The sequence below is a fragment of the Eulemur rufifrons genome, chromosome 16 (assembly GCF_041146395.1).
Source record: "Eulemur rufifrons isolate Redbay chromosome 16, OSU_ERuf_1, whole genome shotgun sequence".
Classification (NCBI taxonomy): Eukaryota; Metazoa; Chordata; class Mammalia; order Primates; family Lemuridae; genus Eulemur; species Eulemur rufifrons.
This window is the reverse complement of record NC_090998.1, coordinates 57,058,181-57,076,085: the sequence shown is the minus strand read 5'-3', so window position 1 is coordinate 57,076,085 and position 17,905 is coordinate 57,058,181. Positions and strand designations below refer to the sequence as shown.

General features: G+C 35.1%; 1 pseudogene; it reads right to left on the bottom strand.

Annotated features, from left to right (window-relative positions):
- Nucleotides 1-304: 304 nt before the first annotated feature.
- LOC138397313 (histone-lysine N-methyltransferase SETMAR-like) lies at nt 305-17,643 on the bottom strand (annotated as a pseudogene).
- Nucleotides 17,644-17,905: the final 262 nt, after the last annotated feature.

The window sequence follows — 17,905 nt, the reverse complement described above, 5'->3', positions numbered from 1 at the left end:
AAAAAAACCCCACAAAACCATGAACTAGAGTTTTCTCATATATAAACTAAAGTAAAACAATTAATATGAATTTTATACAAGATAATATAGATATATATTTTTACAAAAAATGAAAACTACCTCCAAATCTATTATCTCATTTTGAAGATTATAAAAGGGATAATAAATTTAGGGACATTTTTAAGTAACTTCTCAGATACAATGTATCTTTGTTATTTTATCATATATTAGGCTGGTATAAAAGTAATTGCAGTTTCAGACCATGAATTTTAAATCATTATAACTAGGCTGAAACACATCTTTATTAATCAAAACAGGAACCATTACAATCAACACATTTTTGCCAACAAGAAATAAGTTTGTTTATCCCTGTAGAGTAAAAATCTGTTCTTTGGGACTGGAGGAACTCTTGGAAAGCATTTTCTGCATCCTGCTGGTTGTGGAAGCATTTTCCCTGCCAAAAGTTGTCGAGATGCTTGAAGAAGTGGTAGTCGGTTGGTGAGAGATCAGGTGAATATGGTGGATGAGGCAAAACTTTGTAGCCCAATTCGTTCAACTTTTGAAGTGCTGGTTGTGCTATATGTGGTTGGGCTTTGTCATGGAGAAGAATTGGGCCTTTTCTGGTGATCAATGCTGGCTGCAGGCATTGCAGTTTTTGGTGCAGCTCATCAATTTGTTGAACATACTTCTCAGATGTAATGGTTTCACCGGGATTCAGAAAGCTGTAGTGGATCAAATGGGCAGCAGGCCACCAAACAGTGACCATGACGTTTTATTGGTGAAAGTTTGGCTTTAGGAAGTGCTGTGGAGCTTCTTCTCAGTCCAACCACTGAGCTGGTCATCACTGGTTGTCGTATAAAATCTACTTTTTGTGGCACATCACAAATCGAGAAATAGTTTGTTGTTGCATACAATAGGAGAAGATGACACTTCAAAACGATGATTTTTTTGATTTTCAGTCAGCTCGTGGGGTACCCACTTATCAAGATTTTTCACCTTTCCAATTTGCTTCAAATGCTGAATGACCACAGAATGGTCACTGTTGAGTTCTTCAGCAACTTCTAGTGTAGTTGTAAGAGGATCAGCTGCAATGATTGCTCTCAATTGGCCTTTGTCAACTTTGGATGGCTGGCCACTGCGCTCCTCATCTTCAAGTCTCTCATCTCCTTTGTAAACTTGAGCCACCACTGCACTAAACATTTGTTAACAGTTCCTGGGCCAAATGTGTTGTTGCTATTGCGAGTTGTCTCCACTGCTTTATGACCCATTTTGAACTCGAATAAGAACATTGTTGAAATTTGCTTTTTGTCTAACATTATTTCCATAGTCTAGAATAAATACAAAATAAACAGCAAGTGATAACTCATTAGCAAAAAAAGGAAAGTGAAAAATTCACATTAAAATGATATATAACATAACCACATTTATTTAAGAATGTATTCCAATATCAAATGGCAAATTTCAACAATGCTAAAACTGCAATTACTTTTGCACTAACCTAATAAATATATTTTAATTTCCATATTTTCAAAAAATCAAGATGAGGGCTATTTAATGAATTAGTACTGAATCATTTAATTGGTAGGAAATTTGTCAGTGGCTTCCAATCACACTTGCAATAAAACCAACTCCTTACCTAACTTACAGATTCTTACATAATCAGATTTTAATCTTCTCTATTTTTCAATTTATATTTTCCCATTCTTTTATTGCTGTCTAGCAAATCTGGTCTTCCCCACAGGTCTTAATTTTGCCAATTTTATTCCCATCTGCTATTTTTTCTATTGATGGCTGATTCCTAGTCATTTAGATCTGAGGCCATCCTGATCACCTAATCTAAAGTAGCATTCACTGACTGTCAAATAACTTTAGTCTTTTGTAGAATACTCATCATCTGATATTTTCCGGTGCCTTCATTTCTTTGTTTTTATTTAATGTTAACCTCGTCCTAGAATTAATCACCATGACTGCAAGAACCTTGCTTTTGTTGTTCATCAAGGTATTCCTGACAGCTAGAATAGTGTCTGGCAAAGAGTTGGATCTCAACATATGCTTGTCAAATAATTATAGGGAACTTCCAACCTGAACACTTTTTTGATATTGGGGAATAGAGTTTCAGAGAGGTATACTATCTTATCCAGTTATACACAGTCAGTTTCTTGGATCTGTGTTCTACTGTCTCTCTACTTTACCATGCTGATTACCACTAATTTATCTCTATTATTAGTTTTATTACCACAACTCACAATTCCATGTTCAGGCTTACTGTGAGTAGCATAAACCTATTGTATTTCTATAAAGTCAAGAAATATTTCCAGAGTTCTAGGAAAAGAACAGACATCCTGCTGACCAAATAAAAGGAAATGTTGACAAGTTGATCAGGATCAATCATTCCCTCAAGTAAAAGAAACAAAAAGTATATAAATAAAAAAATATTTCCAGTCAGAAGAATCTTAAAGGTGCCTAAAACTCCAGATGAGGAAGTGACATTGGAAGGAGTTAGATCAAAAGGCTTATTGATTTTTATGATTCCAAAGTGTTGTTTCTAGCAGTTTTAACAAAGGCATAAAAAAGTGAACAAAGAATGGTCACAGTTTCTGATGGATATTTAAAGGGAAGATAAAAGTCGATACTAAAAATGTATTGATTGAAAACATAAAGATAAACAGAATAGAAGATAAACAGTCATCTCTTGTGTTAGAAAGAACCAAAAGTAGTACATAATCTACTCATTTTTAGTATGAGGGAAAAAAGAAGAAGTTTACCAAGTGTTAAAACATTTTAAGTTAAATCTTATAAGAGTATCTAACATTTTCATAACATTTAATAGTTTATAAAACCAAGTAGTTTTCATTTCAAAATTAATAGTCAATCCTTTGCAAAATGTATTTTTAATTCCTTTTTTTAAAGATGGGGGTAGTGGTTTCAGCCTCAACATATAAAGAGTTTTGAAGTCATCACTCCTGTCCTTATAACAAGAAACAGCTGGAAAAGAAAAAAATTAATGACTTTTTTTCAGACTCATCAGAGGACTGAAGTCACAGGGAAATGGCTACCATAAAATCTGGAGAGACAGGCACATACAGAGAGATAAAAGGCCCAAGATTTTCTTGAGAGCAGAAGCTGCTGGATACCATAATCTGGTAGGAAGAGTTGGATATTATTTAACTAGTAATTTTGACGAACTTTAGAAGCAAGGTGTGCACTAGAGCAAGACCGAGCAAACACTGTGAGCAGTCATAGTGGGCCTCCACACTCTCATGAACTTTTCCTTCAGAAACTCCACCAGAGTCTCATAGCTGAGGTTCAAAATGATCCTCCTTGCATCTCTGGCAGTGGGAGAAGAGCAATCACCATGAAACCTTCCCAGATCCTTCTCCTTAACACAGGCCTAGTCTCCAGGGAAGAAGATATCACCAGGGGGCGATACTGACATTTTACCCTACCTAGGGTAAAATAACTCCGTCCCAATCTAGGCAGCTACAGCCTTCCTGCTCACCTAAGGAAAAACAATCCATGGTCAACAAATGAGAAGGATTCAAATAACTAGATTGGGAATGCTGCAGCTCAGGAAGGAAATAGAGGACAGGGGCAAGCAAGAGGTAGACGGCTTCAGAGGAGACGGAAATAGTTGTAAAAGCTACCCACACTCTTGAGATACAGGCCCACAAGAGACTTGACTTAATCAAAAGATTATACAACACTCCTCCCTCCACTTTACCACCATACCAGCATGGTAGCAGTGGATTACAGCAGAAATAGCTGCAAGACACAGATCCTCTCTGAGAAGTAGCACAAAGCAAAGCCCCAAAGCCAAGAAGGGAAACAAAAACAAGGACACTAGAGAAATTTGAAAAAATCTCTCATACCTACAGCTACAATTAACATTGGACACAGCCCCAACTGCTCGCCAGATTCACGTAACTTCTCACACTAATGGTCTATCACCCAGTTCATATTACCCCAAGCAACATGTCCATCTTTCACCAAAAGAAAAAAAAATTTAAAAGATGTCAAAAGATAAGAAAAAACACAGTCTGAAGAGCCAAAACAATCATCAGAACCAGATTCAGATATGGCACAGAGGTTGTGATTATCAGATAGGGAATTTAAAATAATTATGATTAATATGTTAAGGCTGTATCGGAAAAAGTATACAGCATGAAAGACCAGAGGGATAACATAAGCAGAACAATGGAAACTATAAGAGATAACCAAGAGGAAATTCTGTAAATCAAAACACAGTAACAAAAATGAAGAACGCTTTTCACATGTTTATCAGTAAACTTAAAGTTGTGAAAGAATCAGTGAGCTTGAAGACAAGTCCGTAGAAACCTTCCAAATTTAAACACAAAGAAAAAAAAGATGGGAAATCTAAGTAACCTTAATGGTCTCATAAAAAACTAAGTAGCTAGTATATAAACTGAATTCCTCAGTATCCAAATTCTACTAGCTGCTTTACCTTTAATTATCTACCCTAGCATGCTAGGAATCATTATCTATCAAAAATAAACAAAATGGGATGCAATATTTAAAATAATAATTTTTCTAAAACTTTAGTAATAATCCATAATATAAAAATAAATTTATGATCTCACAAGCACAAAGATTCTAATAAAAGATCAGTCATACAAATGAAAAATTTAATTTGATTTTTATTTTCTCAGACTTAGGTTGCTATCGATGTTATTAACCCAGGAATCACCAATAATAGAAGAGTGTGTAGCATATGGAAGGCCCTGCATAAGTATCTGTTTAACAAATGAATTCAACTGTGTAATTCTGTGCAGGAAAAAAACCCAAAATATCCAAAGCTGTTATTTAGCTAATTATTTCTCTCATTTAAATTTCACTAAACAAATAGTTACTTTAGGCCTACTTTGAACCAGAAATTTTCCTGTTTGCTGACTTTATAAAAGCTATAGATGAGCACAGATAAAAAAATCATGGTATCTGCCCTCGAGTTGATTACAGCCAAGTAAAGGGAAGGGTAATTGGGTGACTTGTGATGCTGCCTTTTAAGGGACACAATAAAGCAGGTTTGGAAATGTGTAAAAAAAAATCCCTGAAAATTGGAACTATTTAGCATCTGCACACTTCCTCTTACAACATTTCACCTTCAAAACAAAGCAAAACAAAAACAGTTTCTCGTGACCATATATAACTACCCTTCATACAAACAAAGCTCCTCTCTCAAAGTCCCAACTCTCATCATCTCCATCTCTGGGTGACACGAGTGGCACTCATCCCTAAATGACATTCCTTACTCCTTAAAAACAGTAACAGACCTACTTCTAGTAACCTAAAGACTAAATTGTAAAGTTAAACACCAGCAACAATCTTTACATAAAATATGAGGAAGGGAGGATGGGAAATGGGGGAGGGGAAAGGAAGAGGGAGAAGGAGGAGAAAAAGGAAGAGAAGATGGGGGAGGAGGAGGAGAAAGTAAATGTGTACAATTAAATATATAACAAGCAAAGAAAAAGCATTCATGGCAGTTAAAATTCTCATTTCTGTTTATATCACAAAGTCGTTTATATTTACCTTTTCCTTCTTCTATTATCCATTTGCTCTCATTCAGAACTTCATTCGGTGGAGTCTTGATGGAGTGATTTATGTCTTCATTAATTAGTGTTTTGAATACTCAGTGGTCTTCAGTTTTTAGGCCAATTTTGATACATGATACAGAAGTAGTAAGAGGTGCCTAAGAAAATATTATGCATTTCAAACCTTGTTCTCCTTCTCTCACTTTGTAGCAGCAACCCCAATGTTCCTTTGATAATTAGGATAATTTACCCCAGCCAGTAGCCTAGGCACCCTCTCTGCCTGCATATTCAATGACATGGAAAACCTAAAATAGCCAGAGAACAATATAAACTTCCAATTAAATGAACTGTATGTCCCCCGGTGAAAGCATTCTTCCTTTGAAAACTATTCATAAAATCTTCAAACCAACAGCACTTAAAGTTGAGGAAATATGAAAAAAAAATGTGTAAGTGGATTATTACATTTATAGTGACTGAAGCATTTCTTTTTTCTTTTCTGTAGAGATGGGGTCTCATTATGTTGTTCAGGCTGGTCTCAAACTCTTGGTCTCAAATGATCTTCATTTCTGGGCCTCTCCAAGTGCTAGGATTACAGGTGTTAACCATTGCACCTGGTAGGTGCATTTCCACTAGCATGCCTTGATTTCCACAGTTGATATTTTCACTATGGAAGAAATACCACTATATGTGCAATATTGATTATAAAACAAAAACAAACAAAAACATAACACTCCTTGTAGGATAGTTTTCCATCCAATCTGGATATTGTCTCTTACATGAATGATACCGTAGCTGATTCTTCAGAAGACCATTTCAAAGTTCTTTAAGGCCAGTGTTCTATAAAAAAAGTTACAAAAAAATCAACGAATTTCATAACATGAAACATTGTTATATTTTATTTTTCTGTGAAATGAATTCTTTCATCAGAAACAATGTTACACAGAATACCATAATGGTAAATAAAGCATTCTAATTCCACAGATGGTAGTTCTGGAAGGAGAAATATGAGCTCAAAAATTAAATCCATATCCAAACTATGCATTATTCCACTGAGAACAAATCATTGCTCTTCCACTGTGGAACGAGTCCAATGTAATCAATGTGCCAGTGGGTGGGAGCCTAATTCCCCCAGAGAATGAAGGCATATCAGGAGCTCAGCATGACAGCAGCAAGTCTTTATAAGAGAAAACCCATGTTCCTGAGCCCATGCATGGCCTCCATCTGTGTCATCATTTAACATTTTGTACATGGGACAACAGAGAAAGCACTGAGATGGTTAGGAATAAGACTGGCTGACATACACAGAATTTATCGAATTTTCTAATTAGTGAGAGCCTGTTCCGTAGTGGATGCCTTTTGGTGAGCATTCTGGACCATTCTAAGAGGTTCTTCCACATGCCTCTTCCTATGACCATTTTGTCACTAAACTTCCAATCCTGTTGTTTTCAAATCTCTAACCATATAGGCAAATGATTAACCATTGCTCAAAAATCAGTGTAGATTCATACTTCTATTCATCTCTCAAATGACAAATTGGATGATGAAATGTACTGCTTGAAGATCTGTTCACTAGGAGAATTCCTTTCATCTCTTTCTTTCAAAGATACTTCCTATTGGGGTTGTACTACTGCAGTAGTCTACTTCTGGTTAGTACCAAGGTATCATGCGGATCCATCTGAAAACTAGCCCTGAGAAATTATCTCCTCAGGCAACTGGGCATAAGGAGTTGGGACTGTAAGTATGAACTGAAGCAGAGAAAGAAATGCAGTAAGAATCTAATCCAACATATTCTAAATGGCTCATGTAACTTATTTGTGTTCAGACCTGCTTCAGTCCAGTCTCTTCAACACTATCTATATTTGATAAAATATAAATACTAATAATGCCTAACACTATGGTTTGAGGAAACAGGTAACATCCAGTTTATAACAGGCAACTCACAGGCATAGCCTCTGCAGGTTCTATGGCATTCTTTCTCTACCAGGGTCCTCTAGGCAGCCAGAAGCTGTTTTCCAAAACAGAATAATAACCTCTTGGGGAGTGCATAGGGTCAGACTAGAATCTTAGATATCTGAATTGCAATTCTTCTACACAGACCCTCCAAAAGCTCCATAAACATCTCTATTGATCAGGGCCACTCAAAGTGCTATCAGCACCAGACTATAAACCAATTTTCTGCTTCCTTAATTGAGATAGACATATATATATATATGTATGTGTAATATATATGTATATACACACACACATATATGCATATACATATATAACAATAGGCTTAGTGATATTGTCGTTGACCTTATGTTGCACTTTCCTATTTTACTGTTGACTGTGAGAGTTTATGGACTGTACTTGCTGTGGCACTGTCATAGATACTTTTAATATCAAATCTGTTGGGTTGTGAAATCCCAAGGAGTACTTGCATTGTGGTCTGAGCTTTCTGTAGAGTTTCTCTTGATCGGTTACTCACACAAAAACTAACAGTTTTATGTGTTTTTTCAAAAAGTGAATTGACATAGCAAACTCACATATAGTATATGTTGCTATTAAGATCCAAAATATTCTAAGTGTTCTATGTAGTTTTTTTCTTTCTTAGTGGTAGACAGCAAAAGGTAAAGTAACTTCTTTACCATGGAGGGAATACACAGACATGCAAATATTGCAGCACACCTCCCATCCCTTCAACATGGCAGGCCCCTGAAATTCCATGGGCATTTTATTCTGATAAAGCCAACTCAAGTATTTGCTACTTCCTGACCATCAGGTTCAATGAACTTAACGCCATCAATGTGAGGCTCAGTATGAGTTCTGTTGTTTAAAGACAATAAGGTATCTGAGAAATACATTATGGTAGCGAGAAAGATAGTTGTTATATCTATGAGGCAAAGTGATGATGGCATAGTTTTAGCCCTGCTAGGGAAAAAAACAAAACCAAACAAAAAGCTTCTCATTGTCCTTGAAAATTGGTACAGAAAAGAAGGATTCATCAGGTCGATACTGGCATGCTAGGTGCCAGGGACAATGTTGAAGTTTCCAGTAAGACAGTAAACTTAATCAAATAAACTAACATCTTGATTAAATTTAAGGTAAGCCACAGTCAATCATGAAGATCCCTCTGTCTGCTACATAGGCCAAATAGGGAATCTAATGGGGATGGAATGTCATCACCCCTGTTTCTTTCAAGTCTTTGATGGAAGCTGTCACCTGTACACCTGCCTGTGACCCTAGGCATTTGTTAATGTTTTATTATTTCTGGATTAACATCCTCATAGGGAAGGAGCTTTTATTTGCTCTTCCTAATGTAATCACCCTCTACCACATGTCAGAGAGCAATTGTGATGATTTTACCAATTGATGAGTGAGTCCACAGAAATGCCTTGGCTCTGCAATTTGAACTTGAGACAAAAATTGTATTTGTCACCTGAAAAGCATAAGCCTCCCCTTTTACTAGTGGAGCAGAATGGTCTTTTGAGTCCTCAGGAATTCAATTCAATGTCTGTCTATCAAGTTTGAGAATAGGCTTAGGTCTGGAAACCTAAAATTTGACTGAAATTTGGACTCAATGGTGAGAAGATATGACTCTATTATTCTGACTCTAGTCAGTTTTCTAGTTACCAGATTGGAGATTTTTCCTATTATCTAATCAAGTAACATTTTAATAGGCTGTTTAAGCATTTTATTCCTAGGCACACATTGATTGATAAGCCATTGCCAGATATTCCTGAGAATCAAAACGTTCTGATTGCTCTTTGTCTCTGCCATCCTTTATGATAAACGGGCCCTCTGTGTCTCTGGCATTTGCACGATGCCTCCTGGCACCTGCTACAGCAGGATTCCATCATTTCCTTCGAAATCAGAAAATCTAGCTCAATCGCAGCCTCTCCCAAAATGATACCTCATCTATAGAAGATATCTATCACAGATATTTTTGAGAAAACTAGCAATCACCTCCCAAATGTATCTCTCAATATCTTAGTGAATAAAATGTTTTCTTAGCACTTTTGAGGGAAGCGTGCAGGTAACACATTATAAATCTGCTCAAACATCCCATATCCCTAATACTTTGGATTCCTTCTTCTGCATTTTACAAGGAAAACTCTGACTTCTCAAATTATTGAATATAACAGATCACCATTTGGTCAAAATTTTTGTCAATCAATCAAGTAATCTGTTAGAGCCACTTGCAGCTGAGTTAAACCTACTAAATTCAGCATGAAACTCAAGCTCACTTTTGTCAATCACCTTGTCCTGATCCTGCAATATATTCCATTATCTTTAGTTTAAGATCCTTAGAATCCATTTTCATACATATATCCCAGGTTTTTGCTAATGTTAATTAGCAAAACTTTGAAGTTCTTTTTTGGGGGGGGTGTCATTGAAAGTAAATGTTATAGGAAATTTATAAAAAGTTGATAATGCACTTTTTCATTTTTAAATTTGTTTTAATATTTATTATTTCAGTAGATTTAGGGGTACAAGTAGTTTTTGTTTACATGGGTGATATGTATAGTGATCATGTCTGGATTTTTAGTGTACCTGTCACCTGAAGTGTACATTAGGCTCTAGAGGTAGGTTTTTCTTCTCTTACTCCCCTCCCACTCTCCTCCCCTCTGATGTCCATTGTGTATTCTCTATGCTTCTGCATACCCACAGCTTAGTTTCCACTTATAAGTGAGAACATGGGGCATTTGGTTTTCTGTTCCTGAGTTAGTTCACTTAGGATAATGGCCTCCAGCTCTATCCAATTCATTTGCTTTTATCGCTGGGTAGTATTTCATGGCAAATATATATAAATACCAAATTTTCTTTATTCACTCCTCAGCTGATAGGCACTTAAGTTGATTCTACATCTTTGTAATTGTGAATTGTGCTGCAATAAACAGATGATTGTTGGTGTCTTTTTGATATAATGACTTCCTTTCCTTTGAGTAGATAATAATGGGATTGCTAAATTGAATTATAGATCTACTTTTAGTTTTTTGAGAAATCTCCATACTGTTTTCTATAGAGGTTGTACTCACTTATATTCCCACCAACAGTGCATGAGTCTTCCCTTTTCATGCATCCATACCAACATCTATTGTTTATTTGTGTTTTGTTTTGTTTTGTTTGTTTTTTTAGTTTTAGTTTTTAGTAACGGCCATTCTGCCTGGGGTAAAGTGATATTTCATTGTGGTTTTAATTTGAATTTCCCTGATGCTTAGTGATATTAACCTTTTTTTATATGTTTGTTGGTCATTTGTATGTCTTCTCTTGAAAAATATCTGTTCATGTCTTTACCCACTTTTTAATGGGGTTATTGGTTCTTTTGTCCTTGTTCATTTGTTTAAGTTCCTTGTAGATTCTGAATATTGGTCCTCTTTCAGATGCATAGTTTGCTAATATTTCGTCCCATTCTGTAGGTTATCTATTTACTCTGTTGATTGTTTCTTTTCCTGTGCAGAAACATTTTAGTTGAATTAAGATTTATTTATTTATTTTTGTTTTTGTTGCATTTGCTTTGGGGTCTTAGTCATAAATTCTTCACTTAGGCCAATGTTCAGAAGAGTTTTTCCTAGATTTTCTTCTAGAATTTTTGTGTATGGTGAGAGAGAGGGAACCAGTTTCATTCTTCTGCATGTGGTTATCCAATTTTCCCAGCAACATTTATGAATAGGACGTCCTTTTCTCAGTGTGTGCATGTTTTTATCTGCTTTGTTGAAGATCACTTGATTGTAGGTATTTGGCTTTGTTTATGGGTAAAACCTTGAAATTCTTTTGGAGTACAAGCTGTTTCCTCCCATATATGACTTTTTACTTCTCTCCTGGAGCATGTTAAGATATAACTAGAGTTATAAATTTAGAGGCAACAAAGTATTGTGACTTTTTAAGGAGAGTAAACATAACCTTACAAGACCATTGTCCCCCCGTGAGGATATTATGGAGTTTTTAAGCAAGAGAAATTTGCCTCCTCAGACTGGAGAAGGCATGGTGCTTCCATTTACAAAGAAGTCTCAGCACAAGAAGAGGTTTCCACATTCCCAGCAACATTTGAGTCCACACAGATGTTACCATTCCATGTCTCATACTTGCTTCCTCCCAATCAATTACCTCAACTTTCACATGAGAGCATTGAAAAAGTTGGGGATTTATTGTAATTCTACAACTCATAGAATTAAATTTTCTGTCTGACTTCAGTAAGGCCAGTGCTATGTATACAAAACAGAAATTACAGAAAGCAACTGGCACCCCAAGGGCTAAAGAAAAATAAGGAAAGAAGTTGTGGATATTAAGAACTAGGATGAATGGGGGACTCTTGAAAATGGGATCCAGATTTCTAAAGAAAAGATGGTATTTGGATGATGTCTCTGGAGCTCAGAGGAGGGTTCTTTTGATCTGTTTCTCTAAAAGGACCCCAAAGAAAAATAATAAAATTCTTAGAGCTAAATGGCAATGAAAGAAAGCTATACAGAAAATATGTGAGGTTCATCTAAAGAGGAATTTTGGTAGAAATTTATATCTTTGAGTGTTTTATGAAAAAAAGAAGCTCTGTGTGAGTTAAACTTTGAAGTCAAGAATCTAGTAGAAGAATAATAGAGCAGGCCAAAAGAATAAATGAGTAAAACGTAATCAAGGGAAGGGGAAATATTAAGTACATGTATGTACTCAAAGAAAAGAAATATGCTTCTTAGCCAGAAAATATAAGAGACAGACCCTTAATTAAAAAAAGAAAAACAAACATTGAGAAAAAAGTGAGAATTCAACGGTAGTCAAGAATCTTCTTTGGGACAGCAAATCAATTTACCAGTCAAATTAATAACATCATATATATATAGGACTTATTAAAAATAGAAACAAGACATGCATCCTAATGAATCTGATGACATTTAGATATTTTTACACTGAATTTAAAAGGTCCACATTTTAATGATCAGTGACAGTTTGTTGAGTGGATTTAAATACATACATTAAAGTAAAATAAAAAATAGGTATTGTTGAGAGACATGGAATTATGAAATAAAGATGAAAGGCTCAAAAACACATAAGATTAAAATGTAGAAAATGACTAATGCAGACAAAAAGTTACAAGTCAAATACTACAATTGATCACATTATTCCAATTCAGCATCTTTTTGGTCCAATAAAAAAATAAGCAGAGACAAAAAGTCAGTATACTAGAAAAGTAGACCAGAGGTGGAAGATACATATAATAAAATTATGAGAATAACCAATAAAATAGCTAACTTTAATTCATTGCTTTGTGCATGGGTTATTCTATTAACTTACTTTATAGTCATGTGCTTTAAACTCTTGAGGCAAGTATTATTAATATCTACTTTTTGAGAGAAGAAAAGGTGAACAGAGTGATTAAGTAACCTATTACATATCATACAACAGAGAAGTGGAAAAAATAGGAGTAAAGCCTGGGAAATTTGATCCCAGATCCTGTTTTAAGCACTTCTGCTACATGTTAGGTAGTTATGAGGAGATACCTTTTCAATTAGATGGATTTTTTTTAAAGAAAAATAAAATAAAATTGTTTTTTTTAAATTTTCCCCATCCTTTCTTGTTCTATAGTTATAAAGTTAGGCTCAGAGAAAACAAAATCTATGTTTTTATACCAATTAGTAACAGGAGAAAAAAAAATGAAGTAGAGATCCTTCCTCTTTCTACTCAAACATAGCAGCTTCCTTTTTCTCATTGAGTGAAATGCTGCTTATTTACATAAACTGTGACCATTTTGCACCTTTTCTACTTCTATTTCAGAAAAGTGAGCACAAAAGTGCTGACAAGATCTTTTTTATTTTTGTTATTTTTTTCTTTTTCTTTTTTTAAACATATTATTATGTGACAGGTCACTACTATAGGTTATAGAACAAGATTCAGAAGAAATGAAAGAATGAAATAGATACAATTTCAGTGGCCTCTTGAGATTTTTCAGAATTAAGGTCAACCCAAAAATCCCATCTGTAGTTATTACCTCCATCACCTGTTGTGAAAACAAGCCCACAATCTGCTTTCTTCTCTTCGCTGCCCCAGAGAGATTGCTACTACTGTACTTTCCGTTTCCTTTCTCCTCATATCGTTACAACTTTGAGATCCAGAAAGGAGATGACCCACCCCCCTTAACATCCTAGAAAATCAGAACAGGCTCCATTTTTGGAGCCAGTCTTGGGGAACAAAGATTCACCGTTTCCTCCACTGGCTGCTCCTGTACAATAGTCAATTTTCATAAACAAGTAGCACCCCCAAAGACTGGCCATGTAAACATGTAGGAGAAAAATGAAAAACAATGAAGTATATGAGGTATATATAATTCTGTCATTAGGCAGAAACTTTTTCCCTTATGTACTCATAAATGCCTGGTAAATTGCCTTGCAAGATGCATGGACTGAATGGACACTTGTTGATAAGAAGTGAGTTGAAATGATGTAGGGTGAAGCTAAATTAAACTTTTCTGGTAATCTACAGATGTTCCTCAGCTTACCATGGGGTTGCATCCTGGTAAACCCATGGTAAGTTGAAAATATCTTAAGTTGAAAATGCATTTAATACTCCCAACCTACCAAACATCATACCTTAGCCTGGACTACCTTAAATGTGCTCAGAACACTTTTGAGCACAATATTCAATCAATTACATGAGATATTGTATTATAAAGTAGGCTTTGTGTTAGATGATTTCCCCCAGCATCTTGAGAGAGTATGGTGGAGCATATTCCTAGCTTGAGAAAAAATCAAAATTGAACATTTTAAGTAGGATTTCTACTACATGTGTATTGCTTTGGCACTATCATAAATTTAAAAAAATATTTTAAGTCAATCCACCATAAGTTGGGGACTGTCTGTATTTCCTTTAGGTGTGGGGAGTGGGTGGGAAAGGAAGAGCAGAGCTATCAAATTACAATACCACGCAACTTTTTTCATCTTCTGTGATTTTCATACTTAAATTCACATGTATACAATCCCCCCAACCCACACCTGGGTGTTTAGTTCACTCCATAACTTTTAAATATTTGAAACAAGTCATATAAAAAGGATTTATGAAAATGTACCCCTTTTGTCTACAGTTGAGTTTTCAAAACTACTTCACATAAAAATGATATCCAGTGATATCAGTTTAGGTTTATGACAAAGAAAACTTTCAGATATCCATAAACATTTTGATATTTTTAAATTGAGAATCAAATATGAAGTGAGAATTCACACATTTTCCAGAAAGCATTCAGATGATGACAATTTATAGTTGATTGCCCCAAGAGTAAGGATGTGTGAAACCAGTTCAGAAAGCACATCAGTTGCTTACTGTTTATTATTTCTTAAATAACCTGAATGAAGACACTCTCTAAAGAAATTTACTCCCATTAGAAGAAAATAAATATTACTGATGTATCCAAAGAGCCCCTTCTTTTGTTTTTCCCAAGGGAACTGATTTGATAAAATTGTAAATGTGTATTCATGATGTACCTATAACAATATTGATCCCATGGCTGTCCAGTGAGGTATTTTCTTTAATCCCCAGGTGTAAATAGTGATCTGTCTGCTTTTTTAATCCTGCATACACATTCAACAAGGTGACCTTTTTTATTTAAAAAAAGAAAAAAAAGCAGTCCAAATTTGTTCATGGGTTTTTTTTTTTTTTTTTTTTTTTGAGACAGAGTCTCACTCTGTTGCCTGGGCTAGAGTGCCATGGTGTCAGCCTAGCTCACAGCAACCTCAAACTCCTGGGCTCAAGCAATCCTCCTGCCTCAGCCTCCCGAGTAGCTGGGACTACAGGCATGTGCCACCATGCCTGGCTAATTTTTCTATATATATATTTTTAGCAGTCCATATAATTTCTTTCTATTTTTAGTAGAGACCAGGTCTCGCTCTTGATCAGGCTGGTCTGGAACTCCGGAGCTCAAACAATCCGCCAGCCTCGGCCTCACAGAGTGCTAGGATTATAGGAGTGAGCCACTACGTCCAGCCTTGTTCATGATTTTGAGTAATAATTATTGGCACTTCTGATCAAATATTTCTATTCTCCTTCTAGGTAGAATAGAAGGTACGATTGTATTTTCCTGTCCCTTTCTAATTCTGAGACAACATAATGGAACAAAAGTGATGTGCCACTTCTGGAGAAGAGCTTTAAGAACAAACACATGAGTACATGATACTGCACTTCTCTTTTCTTAGATGGAACCTCTTCTTGGCTGGGGCCCTTAGTAAATACAGAGAATAGAACTTCTCACCAACCTGTTTTGGGAACATGTAATTAGCAGGGAATAAGTTTTGGTTGTGCTTAGTCTCTGCAGTTGGGAGAATATTTTTTCTAATGCGTAAGTTATAACTTAATCTACTCTAACAGACACATGTAAAAATCTTTTTTTGTTTTCTTTGCAAAATTTTGATACAAAATGTATAATTACCTTTTCTGTTTTATATATTCTGAGCTTTGGTTACCAGGATAAATACTTTTTGTTATGAATAAATTAGGTTATAAATAAATTTTAAAACAAGTAGATAGGTAAATAAATAAATTTGGTTCAGGGATAAATAGGAAATAAAGAAAAAGGAACTTGGAATGGGATGAGAGAAGGGAGAGATATTGAGGACAAGGTAGAGTGATGTATTGTTTAACATCTACAGTAAAGTTATTAGGAGCTTATGTAATCTACTGTAGTTTTGAGGACTGAAAAAGCTTGGTGTAATATTCAGTCACACAGTCTGACTTCCCCTCAGCAAACAATGCTTTCTTATAAAACTGTGGATGCTTTTTGAACATTTCTAAACCCTTCCATCTTAATCACAGTGAAAAATTAGATTCAAAAATACCTTACTTTATAATATACATCTCAGGCCACCAAACCAAATACAGTGTTTGTAAGGTTACTAGACATATAGAATGCAATGTCTTCTCAGGAGAAATGACTCATGCTTATTTTGGATATTTATACCAGCTTTCATTCTCTTGCAGGGAGAGAAGAGAAAATTTGCTAGATTATAACATATATTAAAGCAACGCCCAATAGGGGAATAAAAATCAAATTGAAAGGAGACCTTTGCTGATCTTGAATTCATCATAGATTTGATGGACTTAAGAAATAAGGATTTAGCAATAAAAGAACCCAAGGATTATAAGTACTTTACATAGGGTACTTTACACTTTACCACAGTGAGACTCCAACAGCATCCTTCATTTTTTTCCCCATCAGATTTCTGTTTCCTAGGCCTCCCTCTGCTAAAATACCACAGCAATGCTGTTCTTGCACAGCCTTTCCTCTTCCCAAATTTAATCATTGCCATTTGTCCACACTGTGTCTAGTAAGTGTATCTAGTTTCAAATTCTTTTTGCTAAGGTATTGTTTTTTATTTTTTAACTCACTGAGTAAATAATTTATTGAAATAAATATTAAAAATAATATTTTATGCTGAAAGGCAGTAAATTATAAAAGTCAAAATGGCAATCTCTTTTAACTGTGTTAATACTATATTTGAATGCTTGCCTTACCACTTAAAAATCTGTACTTTGAATAAGGACTTAAACTTCTTAAGTTTCAGTTAAATAATCTTTAGGATAATAATAAAAGGATGATGATACTAATACTATTTGCTTCATTTTTGTCAGTAATAAATAAGATAATACATACACCATTAGGTTGCCAGGGAAAATGATTAATAACCTATTAAATTTGAATTTCAAACAAGTAATGACTATTACAGTATAAGTACATCCCAAATATTTGAACAAACTTATACTAAAATAAATTGGAACCCACTAATACAAAAAAATACACATTATTTGTTGTTACCAGAAATTAAAATTTACGTGTCCTGTATTTTTATTTGTTAAATTTGGGAATCATATGCATAACTGTCAACACAGTTTATAGCACATAATGTGAGCTAAGTGATAACTGCTATTATTATTACTATTATTCAAATCCCTTGGGTCTAATATTTTGAAAAATGTATGATTCAACATTACCAGGAACATAAGTATACTATTCCAAGGCAAATTTAAATCTCATTTCTTCCCACATTTTTCTTTGCTTACCTATCTGTTGCATGCTCTTCACACAGAGGCAATCTTCTTCATTTAACAGTATCTGTGGCAGACTAACTTTTAAGGTGGCCCCCATGTCCCCATCTCCTATATTTATGTCCTGGTATAATTCCCTGCTTTAGAACATGGTGGAATCTGGGAATTCTTACCAATTCTTACCAACCTTAGTCTTAAAAGTCCACAAGGAACTGAATTCTGTCAGAAACCTGAGTGACCTTGTAAGTATATTCTTCCAGGATTCTTCACTATTTGAGCATTGATGGACTGCAGCCCTGGCCAAAACACTGACTGCAACCTTATAAATCCTTAAACAGAAGACCCAGCTAAGCCATGCCCAG